An 11,276-nucleotide genomic window follows, 5' to 3' on the forward strand; every position below is an offset into this window, starting at 1 on the left:
CATTAAGCCAGCGGACAAGGGTGGTGCAGTGGTGGTACTTGACCGGAATGTTTACATAGCCGAAGGTTTCCGTCAACTGGGAAACTCTAAATTTTACAGAGAACTCCCAAGCAATCCTACCCAGAAATTTGAAAGCGAAATAAAGGACGCCCTAACCACTCTGCGCAAGGCAGGGCAGATAACCGATAAGACGCTCAAAGCATTGATACCAAGAAACTCTGGCCCCGGCCGTTTCTACCTACTACCCAAAATCCACAAAATAAACAATCCCGGTCGGCCTATCGTTTCCAGTGATGGAACAGTGACTGAGAAAATATCCAGCTTTATTGACAGTCTCATTAAGGACATCCCATCTTCATTTCCCTCGTACATTAAAGACACAAATCATTTCCTTCGGGAGGTATCAAACCTGACGGTACCGGCGGGGGGTTACTTGGTCACTGGATGTCGCATCTTTGTACACCAATTCATACCTCACGCCGAGGGCATAGCTTCCGTAGTTTCAGCTTACGCTGGCTCCAGCCAACCTAGACAATTAGATAAAGACACAGTTGCGACTCTTTTAAATCTAGTACTGAAATATAATCACTTTGAGTTCGAGGACAAGCATTATTTGCAAATCAGTGGAACCGCCATGGGAACGAAGATGGCGCCAAATTATGCAAATATCTTTATGGCATCTTTAGAAATACCCTTCCTCGCAAACTCGGCCGTAAAACCAATATTTTATAAGCTATTCCTGGATGACATTTTCTTTGTGTGGGCCGACAATGAACAAAGTCTCTTAGACTTCATTTCCAATTTCAATTCTCTGCACCCGTCAATCTGCTTTACGCACAACTTCTCCCAAAATAGTATTCACTTCCTCGACGTCACTCTGTCACTGAGTGGCGGTCGCATTTCCCCGTCCCTATACAAAAAGCCAACAGATCGTCGGCAATATCTGCATTTTTATAGTAGCCACCCCCATCACTGCAAAATAGGCATTCCCTACTCCCAGGCCCACAGATACAGAAGAGTCTGTTCCCAATCTGCGCAATTTGAGCGACACGCGGAGGAACTGAAATCTGCTCTCATACGCCAAAAATATCCTCCAAAAATAGTAGACGATGCCATTGAACGCGCCCGCAGCTTAGATCGCGCACAGATAATGGGAGAAAAGGTTAGCAATACCAATACACAATCAGATCGAAACTTGGTCCTCACATACACCACCGGTGCTCCGCGGGTCAATGCCATGGATTCTCACCCGCCATTTTAATATCATGAAACGCTAGAGCATCCGACTCGCTACTATCTTCAAGCAGCCGCCTCGGGTTGTGTATAGAAGAAACAAAAATTTAAGGGATTTGTTAGTCAGGGCGAGGACACAGAAGTCAAACACGCCCGAGGGCTGTCGACCGTGTGGGAAACCTCGTTGCAAGGTATGCCGTCACATGACAACAGCAGACACGGCTGAAGCATCGAACTCGCCCTTCGTATATAAAATTACCGAAAATCTTGACTGTGATTCCAGTAACGTCGTGTACAAAATTCGATGCGAGGTGTGTAAGCAGGAATATATATCGGCCAAACAGAGATCCCTTTCCGCCTACGGTTTAACAATCACCGCGCGCATGTGAAAAGTCTCCCCAATTGCACCCTTCTCCAGGCACGTTCGGCTGCCAGATCACTACTTTGAACGCGTGAGCGTTGTGCTCTTGCAATCTGGTTTCCAACACACCCGTGCACGCGAGCAGAGAGAATCTTTTTTCATCCATAAATTTGGAACGTACACTAAAGGAATTAATGAGAGTCCGGGGCGGATGACGTGCCTCCGAGATATGCCGTGAAAGTGCATGGGAAACGCGAATACATGCTATGTACTGTAAAATTGAGACGCTGGCTATTCACTGCTTACTCACCCCTCCGCATACGCCTCAAGGGGGCGAGCGGAAAACCAATAAATTCAGTTTCCTGGACCCTGCCACTGAAGTGTCATTCTAAGTGACCTATTGCCCTTCCTGAAATACGCACGTGCTGACTTGATGTCAGTTGTCTGTTAAACAACGTTCAAAAACTGGACCACAAGGAGGCTATTTAACTCGACGCCCTAAATCTAAGCCCATGGGCGCACTTGCGTTGCGAATCCCATGCATTTTTTGGAACTATTTTTTTTTCTTTTTGTCGCACCGTAGCTGGACCACAAAGCTGCCGGAACGGGCCGTGCCTTGTATATTTGTACTGTGACACTGTGTTTCTTTCTACAAGTTGCCGCTCTTCTGTCTTCCTTCTGGGCCCCTTCTCTATTGTGTCCCCCGCCACCCGCTCCCGCTACAACGGCAGCCCACGCACTGGAGCTGCGGAGCGACCGCTTTCTCCCTCCTTGCCTCGGGCGCACGGGAACCTAGCTGCCGCTACTTCCCGCCCCCCTCCCTCTCCGTTTTACGTCTCCCTCCTCCTGTGTGATTTTTCTTTTTCTTTCCGTTTTCTTTTTTTTTCCTCACTTACCTCCTTGCTCTACATACATGTGACTCCGCCTTCCTCTAACTGCCCTGCATAGCTGCCAAAGGCCGCTGTAAATCTGCCAAGGCGCCGAAAATCAATCACTGTCACAACTGTTCCTCTCGGTTTGATGTATGTAAGAACGACCGGGTACCCGGTCTGGTGTCTTCCCTACCACGGCCGAACTGCCATTTTTTTGTAAACCCTGATGAAGATCGGTCCACCGATCGAAACTGTCGAAATTAAATACTTGTTCTGTTTACCTTGTAGCACCACTCAAGTTCCTTATATATATATATATATATATATATATATATATATATATATATATATATATATATATATATATATATATCACCCATGGTGCTGGCGATGGCACTATCGCTTGTGCGCGACGGAGCATTGGCCCTCGCCAGGCAACAAAAACAAATCTCAAAGGCTATGCTTTTGGTGCCCGCGTGCGCTGAAAGCGAGTATACGAAAGCTACAGTACGTCACAGCCGCCATGTAGTAACAGTAATCTCAGAGGCTATAATTTTCTGCCCTTAAAGTGCCAAAAGCCTTAGCAGAAACACAAAACGCGAAAATCGAACAACGAATATTTCCAAAATAAGTAAATATTTCACTGTGTAATAATAAAATACTTTAAAAATTTATTTAAGTTTGCGTAGATGCACGTTGATGCGTTATAGGCCCTTTGCAAAGCAGAAGCCTTGCAGTGATCCAATCCAAGCCTAGCCATCGTTGTCACGGCGTCTTTCATTGTGCGATTGTTTCAAGGGCAGCGGAACAGCGGACGTGTGTTGATTCGTTTGTCACTTTCCGTGCCTGCCAAAGTCTCCTGCTCCTGCAGCTAATAAGGTATGACAGCTACGTCTTATTTCTTTTTTAATTCGTTTGGGTGTTGAAATGTGCTTTCTGCACAGGTGCCAACATGCTTAGGCTTAAGGAGAAGCCTTATACGCGAAAGAGAGCGTCGCTGGAGACAAAGATGCTATTCGAGGACTTTGGATCTCGCACCGGCAGCCAGCAGTCAACGGCTCGAGAAGTCGCAAGTGCAGAAATGTGCAGTGGCGCATGTACTACTCACGCATGTGTTAACACGTGTGGTCGTGCTGTACCTGCAAACATTTGTGTGCCTTGCGACTCTGGCCGCTGCACCGAGGCGACATCAGAAGTTCAGGCCGCTGGTTGTGACACTGCGCGCACTACGGACAATGTACCTTGCTTCCTTGATGGATCCACTCTAAGCGACTCTTCGGATGGTTCACTTGGCTCGCCTGTGAGAGCGTCACAAGAGGATCCCTTAGGAGAGGTGAGTGTGGGTTCTCTGGTTAGCAGGACCCCGGAGCCTACATTTGATTTAGCTACCGCGGACTCTTCATCGGTGCCCTCTGACTTTGCTGAACGACTGCGCAGTTGGGCTATTAAGGAAAATGTTACGCATACAGCGGTCACATCACTGCTAAAGATGCTCAAGACGAGTAGCTTTGACCCCTCATCTCTCCCAAGTGACGCTCGCACTTTGCTCTCCACGCCCAGGGGTACACAACGTGCACCTGCTTTAACTGACATGGCTCCTGGGCAATACTGTCACTTTGGCTTGCAGTGCAGTCTAGAAAATGCCTTGTCGGAAGCATGTTTTAAGGGCAGCCATGTTTCTTTGTTGTTTAATATTGACGGACTGCCAATTTCTAAGAGTTCTAACATGCAGTTGTGGCCAATACAGTGCATGATTGGTGAGCATGGCAGAGTTTCACCCTTTGTAGTCGGCATTTTTGCTGGGCCTTCAAAGCCTGTTTCAGCGAATGATTTTCTGAGCCCCCTTGTCAGTGAGCTGCAGCAGCTTCTTTCGCATGGAATGGTTTTTGAGCACCGGGTAATTAAGGTTTCGTCAACTTGTTTTGTTTTAGATGCACCAGCACGGTCATTTGTTTTTCAAATTAAAGGACACACTGGATATTCTGGGTGCCCAAAGTGCACAGTAGAGGGCACATACAGCAACAACCGACTCAGCTTTCCAGCGAGGTCCTCCACTTTGCGCACCGATGATTCATTCAGGCGTCAGACTGACCCTGACCATCACCTAGGCACCTCAGTTTTGATGACGCTTCCCATAGACTGTGTCGCCTCTGCACCCCTTGACTACATGCACCTTTTATGTCTGGGCATTATGAAAAAGTTGCTTAGTGCTTGGTTAGGTGGCCGTTTAGAGGTCCGTCTCGGACCTGCAGAACGAAGACGGTTGTCTGACTTAAACCTATCTTTAGCTCCTAATGTACCTAAAGAATTTTCCCGCAAACCTAGAAGTGTAGCAGAGGCTGAGCGTTGGAAGGCCACAGAATTCAGACTACTACTTCTCTACACTGGGCCTGTAGTACTCATGCCTGTTCTACCTCCTGATCTTTACATGAACTTTCTTTCGCTGCACTGTGCAGTGTACATTCTGGCAAGTCCTAGCCTGTGCCAGCAGCATACTGATTATGCCGAGTCTCTTCTTAAGTACTTTGTTAAAACTTTTGCAAGATTGTATGGAAATGACCAGGTTTCCTACAATGTTCACTGTGCATTACATGTTGCAAATGATGTACGCAAGCACGGACCACTGGACATGTTCAGCGCATTTCCTTTTGAAAATAATATGCAGTACCTCAAGCGGCTTCTAAAAAGCCACAAGACTCCACTTGCCCAGCTGTACAACCGCTTAAAGGAGCGAGAGGGAAAGGGGGCGGCAACCTTTCCATCACTGAACGCGATTAAATTTACAAAAGAACATTCAGATGGGCCTCTCCTAGGTACCTGTGCACCACCCCAGTACAAACAGGCCACGTTTGCTAGCTTCATCCTCAGTGTAGATGTTCCTGATAACTGCTGCATAATAGATGGCTCTGTCGTGATTGTAGATAGTTTCGCACACTTTAGAGCTACACAAGCACCTTGCATCATTGGTCGCGAATTCATGGTGAAGGAAAACTTCTATGATAAGCCATTTTCTTCTTGTACCATTGATGTTTATGTGGTTTCACAGCTTTCTGATGTTAAATGTTGGCCATTAAGGAATGTGCGTAAGCTTGTCAGGTTACCCTGGCATGGGAAATTTGTTATAATTCCATTGCTGCATATGTCTTAATCGCAGGTGTTATACCTGTGCCACACGGGCGAGGTTAATGGCATTAAATGTTTAAGACCTAAGTTTCTTAATGCCATTATATTTCGGTCGCTGCTACATGCGCATACTTAATGACATTAAGCTTTGCGATGGCGATAGATGCAGTGGAATGGTCAAGTTCGTTTGCAGGGCGAAATGCGAAAACACCCGTGTGCTTAGATTTAGGTGCACGTTAAAGAACCCGAGGTGGTCAAAATTTTCGGAGTCCTCCACTACGGCGTGCCTCATAATCAGAAAGTGGTTTTGGCACGTAAAACCTCAAATATTATCTATTATTATTAAATCGTAATACAATAAAAAACAGTCATCTAGGGAGCAGATGTTTAATTAATTGGCATATTGTATGTAGTTTACTTCTGGAATGTCATTGTTACACCCAGCCGTAAACTGTTTGAAGCCAAAGCTAGCTCGACGGCCAATCCATAGCGTAGCCAAAGCATTGAAATTGGAAAAATAGCGCTCACAGCTTCAAAGCTCCCAAGCAGCGATCCTGAAAAATGTGACCGTGTGCTCCAGTTTGTTCTGACATACGTGCTTCGAGTCGAGCATCGTTGAGAAATTCGAAGGCTTCAGTATGAGGCCAACAAGGCAAGTAGCCGCCGCTGTGCAATCGAACAGCTTCTCCTGGCTAATGCGCTCACGGTTAGAGCTGTGGCCGTGAGTAGCGCCAAGATCGCCTGCTGATCTCTACGAAAATAAAAAGCTCCTTTTAAAAAAGTGAAGAATGTATTAGTTGTTTTGATCTACAAGTTTGTTTAATATCGTGAGGATATGGTCACTGCAGCCACGGCGGGAACATTGTAAATGAGAGTACGCATTCGATGGCCAAGTGAGTTTCAATAATTGTAAGAACTCACTACGCCGCAAGAGAGAGCTATTTTTTAAAGAAAGTCAAGAATATATTAATTGTTCTTCACTAATAGTTCGTTTAGTCACGTCAGATTGGGGAGACATTGGGAACCAGAGTACGCATTCGACGGCAAAGTGAGTTACGAGAACGCACTACATTGCGAATGGCATTTAAGCTTGAATACCATTAAGCATGTCCGTGTGGCACCCCGCAAATTACATTAAAGTTTAAGGCATTACCCAGTTAATGTCATTTTATGTGCCCGTGTGGCAGGGATATGAGTGCTATTCAAGTGATGTAGTCAAGATTAATTCCTTCATGTCATTTCTGTTGCTTTCGCAGTTTAGTAATGCTAATTCATGTCTTTTTGCTCTCTTTCTTTCAGCATTCTGGGCTCCGTTGGAGCCCAGAATGCTCCGTTGGATTTTGTGTTTGTCTGCGTATAACTACAGCCTTCAGTACAGGCGAGGCCAAGAAAACTTCAACGCAGACGCACTCAGTTGTCTGCCAGCTCCGGGAGACGAAGACGAGCCACAGCTACCTGGGGACGTGCTCCTGTTGGAAGCAGTCGAGTGCGCACCGCTGCAGGCGGCAGACATCGCTGCGCTGATCAAGAAGGACAAAGTATTGTCCATGGTAAAGGACTGGATCCTTAGTGGCTGGCCGTCAACACAACTGGACAGCAAGTTCGCGCCTTACGAGGTGAGGAAGACGGAGTTGTCGTTGCATCGTGATTGCATACTGTGGGGGAATCGCGTTGTAATTCCTCACGCAGCAAGAGAAAGTGTGCTTCAACTCCTACATGCAAATCACCCTGGGATGAGTGCTATGAAAGCGTCAGCTAGAGGGCTCATGTGGTGGCCGAAAATGGACCACGAAATTGAAGAGTTTGTACGACACTGTCAGCCATGTCAGAGTAACCGGCAAAGTGATCCCAAGGTTCCAGTGCATTTTTGGATCAATCCAGATCAACCTTGGAGTCGCCTACACATTGATTTCGCTGGTCCAGTTAATGGAGAAGTATTTTTAATCGTGGTAGACGCGTACAGCAACTGGGCTGAGGTCGAAATCATGTCATCCATGAAAGCTACAGCTGTCGTCACCAGCTTAAGGAAGATGTTTGCGACACACGGTATGCCAGACGTTATCGTTTCGGATAATGGCACAGCATTCACTAGCTCGGAGTTGCAAACGTTTTTAAAGTGCAATGGTGTGCGTGCTATTTTCACTGCTCCTTACAATCCCGCCAGTAATGGCAGGGTGGAGAGAATGGTAAGAGAAGTTAAAGAAGCAACAGGAAGGTTCAACGCAGTGCAAGATTTCACGGTTCCTGTTTAAACAGCACACGACGCCGCATTCGGTCACGGGGAAATCTCCGGCAGAATTGATGTTCGGACGAAGGCTGAGGACAGCCTTGGACAGACTTCATCCGGACCGGCAATACGTGCCGGAACCGCAACGACCGGAGATTAAGAGGTTCCATGTCGCTAACGCGGTCTATGCTAAAAGCTTCTGTCCAGGTCCAAGGTGGAAGGCGGTCAGGGTTGTGGCAGTGCGAGGCCTGGTGTCGTACATCGTCCAGTTGGACAACGGCGAACGCCATCACAGGCACCGGAACCAGTTGAGGAGCGCCTGGACGAGGCTCGAAGCCGATCCAGTCTGAAGTGCAGACTACCACGTCAGGCTGCCTCCTACAGCCAGACGACCACAACAGCCGCCGGTCAGCACGGAAGCAGCCGCAGGGGCAAGACCGGGCCAAGCTACCCAAGACCCGGTCGAGACGCGAAGATCAACACACGTTAGACGGCCTATCGCACGTTATGGCATTGATGACTAACCAGACATTTTGCAATTGTGTAACGAATCTTAGGGGAAAGGAATATTGTATATTGATATCGCGTGTCATACTACATTTTCATGATAATCGCTTATCGGCCACGCAAGCATCAGTCGGCAGATCACATGTTCATCACCCTATAAAAAGGGCACGGCATCAATAGACGTCTGTTCCACCCTGGCGTCCGGCTAATACGCTACACTTTCTTTTCGAGAGCAGTTTACTGTTGTTAACAATTTCTCTTCCCCGACTTCTGTTAGCTCTGGTGTGCCACAAGGCAGCGTCCTCGGCCCCTTACTCTTCTCAATCTCCATTAACGACTTACCCGCCCAGATTACTTCCTGCATGCGCCTTTTTTCCGATGACTGCGTAATCTACCGTCCTATTCACACGACTGACGAACTTCAAGCAGATCTTAACCTTATCGCTAACTGGTGTAACAAATGGCTCATGACACTAAACTGTACAAAGTGCGAGGTGATGTGCTTCAGCCGAAAATGTGTAAGTTCTAAAAATTCATATCATCTTAATAACACTATGTTTTCCCACACTTCATCATATAAGTACCTTGGTGTTGTTCTTGCAGAGAATCTTTCATGGACCCCACACATCACTTCTACATACACCAAAGCATCACATTCTCTTGGCTATCTACGGCACAACTTGCGAAATGCCCTGCCAAACATTCGAAAACTCGCTTTCCACACATTCATTTTGCCACAGTTAGAATTCGCCTCCCCAATTTGGTCCCCTCATCAAAATTACCTAATAAATATGACGGAAATGATACAAAACAGAGCAGCCCGGTTCATATCCCATAACTACAGTAGAAACTCAAGCATTACACAAATTAGACTAGACCTACTGTTGCTGCCATTAGATGTCCGCCGCAACATCGCTCTTCTCTGCTTATTCCACAAATATATTTACACTAATAAACGAACCCGGTTACAAATACAAATACCACACTCTTTTTCACGCAGATTACATAATCAGTTGAGTTTCATGCGCACATATGCTAAAACAAATGCATTTAATTCATCTGCACTACCACGTGTCATTCGTCTCTGGAATGACCTCCCTGATAACACAGCCTCCATATCTAATCCCGACACGTTCAGCTCTCAGTTACTCATGCTTTTCCCATTTAATACCATTCACGAGTGACAAATCTAGTGTATGTTATCGTGTATTTTTGCCATATTGTATATCATTTTCAGAAACGGTATTCCTTTGGTCTGTTAACAGTAACAAGTGTTCATGTGCCTTCAGATATTGCTTTGTATTCCTAGTGCCTTCAATATTGTGTAACACGGTAATCTCTTTCTGGCACTGTTCCTCTTGGAAATTTGAACGTTTTATATCTTTACTGTTTAATATGCCCCCCTTAATTACTTTATGCCCTGCCATAAGGCCTGTAAGGTTCTTTTGAATAAATAAATAAATATTTGCTTTTTGGCCTTTATATGTATATGTATGAGGTGACAATAAAAGATTAATTGTATTTGGAAGTTGGTGTAGGTTCATTTCTTGTTTTTTTAAAACAAGAATGCATTCAAGCACTCGACCAATGTAATATATTTAATGGTCGGGTGCTTGGATGTCCCAACCGCTATTGTTGCTTCAAGGTATGTGTATATCTGGAATATCCCCGGGCACACACGCGCGCACACACACACACACACACACACACACACACACACACACACACACATATATATATATATATATATATATATATATATATATATATATATATATATATATATATATATATATATATACTGAACGTCCCTTGAATATCCATGATGGATGTCCGCGTCGGACGTACTACGGACGCCAAAGCAGTTACCTTTGGATTCCCCAGGGACGTCCCTCGGACGTACGTCGGATATTCATGGACGTCCCACGGACATCCCGAATATCCAGAAAGGACGTCCGTCGGACGTCGCCTGGATATCCGTGGTTACTTGGGTCTGGGGCAGCGCAGCAGCATTTTCACAGCTACGTAAAGTTTTTAAATCAATCTCCTAAACGCGAGACTATTCAAACATTTAAAGACGCATCGGTGAAAACACTTGCTGAGTACGTAAGTTGCGAAATCTGAGGACTCAAGCCCCTTCGCCAACGAGGAGCTCCGCCCTGGTAGAGCTACTTGCGGTGCTCCCGCCCTCTGGCGGCAAACCAAGACAAGGGGCCACCCGCGATCAACGTTACTAGACTAGGTTCAGTTTTCAAACTCCCGTGACTGCGTGGACCCACCACCCATCTCGTGGCGCTGCTGTCGCACTTTGCTCGGTCAGCGCGGCGCGGACAGGGCGACGAAGCACTGTCCGTTGTTTATGCGTTTTGGCGCGTTGTATATATGCGTGTTTTGCTGCAGTCTCGGTGCATTTTTGCGACACTCTTATGCGTTTTAAATGCCCTGTGGGTTTTGAAGAGTTTACAGGCCGTATTATCCAATTTTATTTACTGCCGCGAATGCATATTTATGCACCGTTCCTGCAGCGATAACTTACTTTGAATGTGCAAGTCTGCTCGCAAGGGAGCAAATCTCACGTAGGTTGCAACATTGCACTTGTGAATGCGGTGCTCTGATGAAAGAAATAGTGCTAGCTTCATTTTTTTTATCCCGAAATGAAGCGCTGAGAGTGTGTATATACCGTGTTTCCCAGCTAACTTCAGCCAGAGTTTTAAAATATGCGAATGCTGCGTAGCTGGGCACAACCAAGGTAATGTTTGCCGTAGCTTTGAGATATTCAAATTATAAATCCGCCCAGTTAGGTAATGCGTAGTTAATTCATTATTAATTAAAAGTTATCCAATAATTGTTAGTGTACTTGTTAATTCACTAATGAATAAATTAGTTCATCTATTTATGTAATTCGTTGCCACCACCAAAGGTCCAGGTTTCAACGACCGTGGGTTCGAGTGCC

The 11,276-nt window shown here is 46.0% G+C and overlaps 1 long non-coding RNA gene across 1 annotated transcript; it reads left to right on the forward strand.

Moving 5' to 3' along the window:
• The first annotated feature begins 2,857 nt into the window (after nt 1-2,857).
• Nucleotides 2,858-9,851, forward strand: LOC135901514 (uncharacterized). The gene is made up of 2 exons (XR_011515414.1): nt 2,858-3,345; nt 3,411-9,851. It is a non-coding gene; the product is annotated as an uncharacterized lncRNA (long non-coding RNA).
• Nucleotides 9,852-11,276: the final 1,425 nt, after the last annotated feature.

The sequence above is a fragment of the Dermacentor albipictus genome, chromosome 6 (genome assembly GCF_038994185.2).
Source record: "Dermacentor albipictus isolate Rhodes 1998 colony chromosome 6, USDA_Dalb.pri_finalv2, whole genome shotgun sequence".
NCBI lineage: Eukaryota > Metazoa > Arthropoda > Arachnida > Ixodida > Ixodidae > Dermacentor > Dermacentor albipictus.